This window comes from Meriones unguiculatus, chromosome 11, assembly GCF_030254825.1.
Source record: "Meriones unguiculatus strain TT.TT164.6M chromosome 11, Bangor_MerUng_6.1, whole genome shotgun sequence".
Taxonomy (NCBI): Eukaryota; Metazoa; Chordata; class Mammalia; order Rodentia; family Muridae; genus Meriones; species Meriones unguiculatus.
Genome location: NC_083359.1, coordinates 92,238,184 through 92,245,391, shown reverse-complemented (window position 1 = coordinate 92,245,391; position 7,208 = coordinate 92,238,184).

The following is a 7,208-nucleotide window of genomic DNA, read 5'->3' as shown; positions in this document are numbered from 1 at the left end:
TCAGCCATTTGTTCCAGGTTTGAAACTAACACCTAGTTCCCTCCACTCCCTCTCACATCACGCCCTCTTCTTTAATCATTATTGTAACATATGTGTGTGTGTAACATGTATATTTGCATGCACAACATGTGTGTATGCAAATACCGCCTGCTGAATCCATTCAGTATTGATCCCAGGGGCTACACAATAAGTTCAGAGTCAGCTTGGTATACATAGTGAAACCCTGTCTCATGAATAGATTTTAAAACAAAAAAATGTTTTATTTGTTTTAACTTTTTTCTTTTTCACTAAGTATGGCGCTTTGAATAGGTATGGCCCCACACACTCATGTGTTTGAATGCTCAGCCCTTAAGAAGTGGCACTATTAGGAGTTGTGGCCTTATTGGAGGAAGGTGTGGCCTTGGGTCACTGTGGAGGCAGGCTTTGAGGTCTTATGTGTGCTGAAGCCATTCCCAGAGAGTCAGTCTCCTTCTGCTGCCTACAGATAAAGGATAGAACTCTCAACTCCTTCTGCAGCACCATGTCTGCCTGCATGCTGCCATGCTTCCCACAATAATGATAATGGACAAAACCTTTGAACTGCAACCCAGCCCCAATTAAGTATTTTCCTTTACAGGAGTTGCTGTGGTCATGGTGTCTCTTCACAGCAACAGACACCCTAAGATACACCCTAAGATAGTAATTCTGGTTAAATAAATACCTATTATTTGTGGTTATTATATTTTATATTATATCTATATACATCTGCAATTAGAGATGCATACACCTAAGAGCTTAATATCCTGTGGGTATGAGCTTTGTATAAATGAATTATAGGTGTATAGGGTTAATGCATGTAAAGCAAACAGTATTGTCTTTTATACAATGCACATCGTATCTATACCTTAAATGCATAAAATGTGCTTTTTAAACTCCTTTGACATTTTTGTCAGTGTATTTGGTACAATTAAGGTTAAGGGGAAAAAAAGTCCCATCATTTTGTCAGTCCTGTTATTTAAAACCTGGTCTGCGTCTATTTGCATTAGCTAAATAAGCACTTGCTGGCTGTATAAGAAAGATAGCTGAGCATGAGCCACAGAGTTAGCCAGCAAGCAGCAAGTGCTGGGATTACCACAGTGTATCACCATGCCCAGTTTTTAGGTGGTGCTTGTAGGTTGAATCCAGGATTTTGTGCAAGCTGGGAAACCGATACTTGTGTATAGTTTCCTCTGGGATTGAAACATTCCATCCGATAAGGAGGCTCATTCAACAGAGAAGTAAACAATTTAGAATAGCTTCAGGAAGCTCCTGAAACTGACCAAATTCACTAGGCCCCACCCTGTCAGAGTAAGCAATAAAAGCTGAGAGTCTAAGAGGGGTGGAGCTAATTAGAAAAAAATAAAAAGACTCAGACAAACTAAGCTACAAAGAAGACTTTTTAGAACAAGCCAGCCACCTGGGAGCAACAACCTCACTGAGCTGCCTGGAAGAGTCAGACCAACTGAATCACTTGGAAAGGATACTGTAACCTGTTGAACTGCCAGCAGGTTGTTCAGTGTGCTCTAGGTTCCCAGTTTGTGGACTGGTGATGCAGTTCTCTTTTGAGTAATTTTTGTTCCTGTAAGTAACCTCTCACCCATATTACTATAACACCAAGTTAGACTTTGTTGCTATCTGTACTTTGGTCTGTTGTGGGTTCCCTATCTGGGGTGAGTAGACATGTGTATTGTGTCTCTGCAGGGAAAGTCTCATCACACAGCAGTGTTCCTCCACAGAGCTACTCTCCCAGCCTCTTTCTTCTTCGTGATAGAGACACCATGTGTGTGGCACTACTTGCCTCACTTTCTTACCATTAAAGCTAGAAGTGTTAGCCACCATCACTTCCTCGCCATGAAAATGGGAGCCAAAATCCACCTTTCCTTCCTTAAGTTGCTTTTGTCAGATATTTTGGCACAGGGATAGGAAGAGCAGTTAGTAGGGAGGGTACCCTATAAGAGATTGGCATTGGCTCAGGACCCCCAGGACCAAATTCTCAGCACAAAGGAGATTTATTTGCCCCAGAGGGATAGAGGGAAGGGAATAAAAGGCAAAGACAGAACATAAAGAATGAGAGAGAACAGTAAAGGTACAAGGGAAGGGAGAAAGACTATTTGTAGCTGGTCATTGCTACTTTGTGGGTTCTTCTTTTTTATACTCTTTATCTTCCCAGTTTTACCCCTTATCACTAGATAGGAGAGAAAGAAAAATAGAGGGAGAGAGGAAGAGATAGAGATCCCTGAATCTAATTTCTTTTTTGTTTCTTCTTTGAGCGCTACTAATAACAAATCACAGCCAAGCCCCCTGAATGACCAACAGCCACAACTAATGCCTCTGGAGTTCTAGCATTTCTATACCTTCTTAAAAGTTTCCAGAATTCTAAATGTCACACAATCGCAGGAACTACCCATAGGTGGTAAAACCACTCCTCTGCTAGAGCATGAGGCAAATCATAGTCCACTGCTACAGACAATCTGAAGTAGCTTCATACTCTCACAACTGGGATTAAAATGAAAACATATTCTTATAATATTTCTGTGTTAAAAAAAAAAAAACAAACAAAATTCCAGAATTGTCACTACAGGCATTTTTGTCCCAGAGGGCAAAGGCCTGCCTCTGAATAGAGAGGAGACAGACATGGTTTATAAAAGAGAAAGGAGAAACCTCGAAATAGGATGCAGTGTTTAATTTTAACTGGGCATGTTAATTAGGTGAGCCCAAGAGGGCTTTTGATTACCGGACTTCAGTATTTTGATAGCTGGAGCACAGTATTCAGCTTCAGGAAGTGGCCAAATAAGGGAATAGATTTTGGTGGATAGCTCTAGGAATGTAATCTAACGGTTTTTAAAATTTTAGCAAGGCAGAGGGAATGGGCAAGAAGGGCAAGGCCTGTCACAGCAATGACTGAGTGGGCTAAAGCTCCTTCCCACCCTTTGCATCATCTTCCTTTTCCTTGAAGACTCCTCCTCTCACAGTCCCCTGACCTGCCTATCACCTTTCATTTTTCAGTCTCTAGTTTGAAAGGGAAGTTCTCTCTGACTTTAAAGTCAGATTCTGTCCTCGATTCCCCAATGCTCATTCCTCAGTAGCTTTTCTGTCTAGCAGTTGTCAAGTTGGACACATGCAGTTGTTGTCACAGGGGAAATTAAATTAGTGCCGTTCCTCATGGCTAGCCAACAAGAATGAAATCTGTGTGGAGACAAGAGCTATCTTGCTGTGTGTTGAATGTAGAAGGAAATTCGACTCATAGCAGATGGTTAGGAAACACATCTAACCAAAATTTTGAATAACTAAATTGTTGAGTTTTGTTGGTTGAGAGTTAGCATCAGAGAGCTTTTGGTTCTCCATGTCTCTGAGGGCCCTGTAACACATGCACTCATTACTTAAGGAGGTTTGGGGCAAATCCTTCAGTTTCACTTTTATCACTTCCAGTAACTTAACAGTTCAATGTAAAACTCCCCTGCGCCTCTTCCTGTCACTTACGTTTAAGCTTGCCTCATGGTCTAAAATCTGTAATAGGAAAGCGGTGGGATTTGCTCTCCCCTCTCCTTCACCTCCTCTACTTGAGAACCAAGCCATTTTTAGTTATCTGGTTGTAGATGGTTGTTCCAATCTCTCTACATTAATTACATTCAAACTCTACACACTATTCCATTATGGCTACTCCCTGTAGCAAGCATCTACCCTTTGCTCGTTTGCAGATGAGCACGATGTCCATAATGAAATAGCAGAAATAGAGGACCATTCTGTAATTCTTGATATCTAGGAAGGTCCCTTAATCTTTTGGGGACCTCAATTCAGACCAAACTGAGGTTTGTGGCTCCAATGCATAAAAGAATTTCTGAATTAGCTGGTAGGAAGCAAAATTGGAGATTTTCATAAAGTTACTTTAATAGAAAAGCGCCCAAGAAGAGAATAAAAGCACACCGAAGAGTGTGCAGTTGAACTTCTCAAAGAGGAGTTGTTGAAAGTAGCACATTCCCAGAAGTGGTTATAGGCTTCTCATAGGGATTATCATAGTTCATTGTCTGAACCTTGGCTGAAAGTGAAGGGACTCTGGCCAGCTTGAGTGTGGCATAGAGGTCTTTATACTCACAGTGCGTGTAGAAGGAGTATCTTATGTACTGTATGGATCTAGCACCTGCCACGCTCCAGTAAGGCTCCAGCAAGCCCTTGTCTCTGTCACTGAGAGAAGCCATTCCCTCTGCCTTACTAAGGACCGTTAGATTACATTCCTAAAGCTAGTCACCAAGATCTATTTTTTTATTTGGCCACTTCCTCCTCTGTTGGACTGGACTTCCTTCTTGCCTCACACAGGTTGCCGCACCGCTAACCCTGGTGTTTGCAGAGACTCCCTACAAACTCAGAGTCTGCCTATTAAGCAAGATCAACAAGCCGTCTCTTGGTGAGTGACAGTTTGGCTCCAACCTCAAGGCTTTTAGTTTATATAAGCTCACCACAGGGAGCCAACAGAGGGCAGTACTACAGAGAGTCTCTGAGCCTGGTGAGGGACTTCAGTTCCATGAGGCTTCTTGGTAAAGATTTGGGACAAGTATTGCTTTATCCTCTTTGCACACAGAGCAGCTACTTAAGTTCATTGAAGGTTAAACCTGCTGAGGGACTTGAGCTTTCTCTTGTAGTACTGAGAATAGCACCCAGGGCTTTGCATGTGCTGGGTAAGTTCTCTACCACTGAGGTTTCGCTCCAGCCTAAAATACTAAGGGTTTGGTTTTGTTTTTCCATTACCTTGGGGTTTATTTAAACTAAGAAAAGGATCATAATGTTTTCAAGCCATGTATACTTGGTTCTTTAAATAACAGTTGTGACAAACAACAGAAAGAATTAAAGAACACTTGCTGCTCTTGCAGACTACCTGGGCTTTATTTCTCAGAATTCACATGGTGGTTAACAATGATCTGTAACTTATAACTTCAGTTTTAAAGGTTCTGGAAACCTCTCTGACCTCTGAGGGCATCAGGCACACACATGTTGCACACACACACACACACACACACACACAAACACACGTATGTACATGCAGGCAAAACATTCATGCACATAAAAAATTTTTAAAACTGTTTAAATGATCCACCCAAGGCATCAATATTTTGGGTTGTACCTAATCAAAGAAATACCTCACTTTTCAAAATACTGTAATAGCCATACACAGAGGCATGCCTTCATGGAGTGACAAGAATACAATTTAGAAAAGGAAAAAAAAAATCACACTAGGTGACTCAATTTCTTTAAAATCACTAAGCAAGAAAATGACATTGAACGTCTGTACTGATTCTATACATATTCTATAAAGTGCCTTGACTTCAACCCAAGAGCAAAGTTAAGACACTGTCCTCTGTTTTTGTTGAACAACCACATGGTAACTCAGATGACTCTCCTCCTGGATTTTACCTGGGACTGGCCTCTTAGATATTTTCTTCAAAAGAGGGCGGTTCTGCACTTTCATATGGTGTCATCAATTTAGTATTTATCAGCATCTCAGGAGGATTCATAGTCTTTATATGAATATAAAATATCCATATAACAGAAATACAGTGTGAGCTGGAGTCCCTGCTAAGCCAGCTCAGATTGCCCCAGTTCACTTTGTGCTTCAGTTTGTATGACAGTCTCCTTTATGTTCTCCAGTGCCATCCTCCCGTCACCATTTATGCAAGGAAATAGTGATCCTCGTCTACATGGAGTACTCAGTCCACAGACAATTTCAAGCATTTATCTGATGCATCTACTAATGCTTGAACTAGATCTACAACGCCAAGTTCTCTCCCTGAGGAATCCACATGGAAGACAGAAACGGTGTCTGATAAAGTCCACAGAGCAGTTTGTTATCAGATCTTCTAATGAATACTCCTTGTTGTAGGAAAATTTGAGCATTTCCGTTTCTCTTAGACACCAGGTAGGAAGCCTCCCTGATGGCTTGCCGCCTTGTCTCCACAGAAGGTAGAAGTGGAGAACCTCTGCTTCCTTGCTTTTTAAAGATGGGGGCGGCCTTGATTATGGCTGGGCCAGGCTGACCTGGTGGACACTGTATCTAGGGTAGGGACAGGATACAGGGTGAGGGCAGGCCCCCTCAAGCCTTACTTCCAGATCTTACTGATGATGCTTTCCAAGCCATCCCCTCCCAGTAGGTTTTGGTCATACACTCAAGAGGCTGGGAACACCATGAAATCAAAGCCTGAAACTTCTAAAGGGAGTTGTCTTAACACAGGTAGTAGGCTTCTACTCTATTTTCGTCTCACTCTGACCCTTAGGAGAGGAATGGGTTTATTTCATCTTACAGGTGACAGTCCATCACTGACAGCAGGATGGACGCTCAAGTCAGGAAACTAGAGACAGAAACCACAGAGGAACAGTGCTTGCTGGCTGGGCCACTGTCTCACTCCAACTGATGCTCAGATAGCTCCTTTATACGGCCTAGGTACACCTGCCCTAGGAATTACACCGTGTTCACAGTGGGCTAGGCCCTCCCACATCCATCAATCAATAAAGTCAGTCTTTCACAAACAAGTCCACAGGTCCACAGGCCAGCCTGATAAAGACAATTACTCAACGAAGACTCTTTCTCTGGTGAGATTCTTGGCTGCATCAATTTGACGGTTACTAACAAGGGCAATTCCCCCGTGTCCATGAGGTACATCCTGCATTTGTATGCATGAGGGCCTAAAAGAAGCATGTCACACGTGGCCTAATTTTCAGAGGAATACTGCACCTTGAGTCAATGCTTTGTTGTCACCTGTAAATTCCTAGTCATTCCATCTTTCAACTTGTGTTTTTTTTTTTTAAGACAAACCCATTAAGACAGTGGAACATGCATTGGAGCGGAGGACGTACATGAAAGATGTTGCTTCATCCACATTATACGGCATTCATGACTTCTTCTGAACACAGCATTGTAGTGGGCTCACAATGTAAGGGAGGGAGTGAGGTTAAATCAGTCCCATTCCAGAAACCATTTGCCTTTATTGATTGTTGGGTATACTGTGTGGTGGTATTTGTTGTTGTTGTTGTTGTTGTTGTTGTTTTGGTTAGCACTTTCAGTGTTACTGTAAAATACAAATGCGCATATAAACTGCAAAATATGAATTGGATAATTTAAATGATTTCACATATAAACTTTGTTTTCCTCTATTTGCATTTAAAATCAGCACTATGATATACATGGTAAAATTCATGATTGT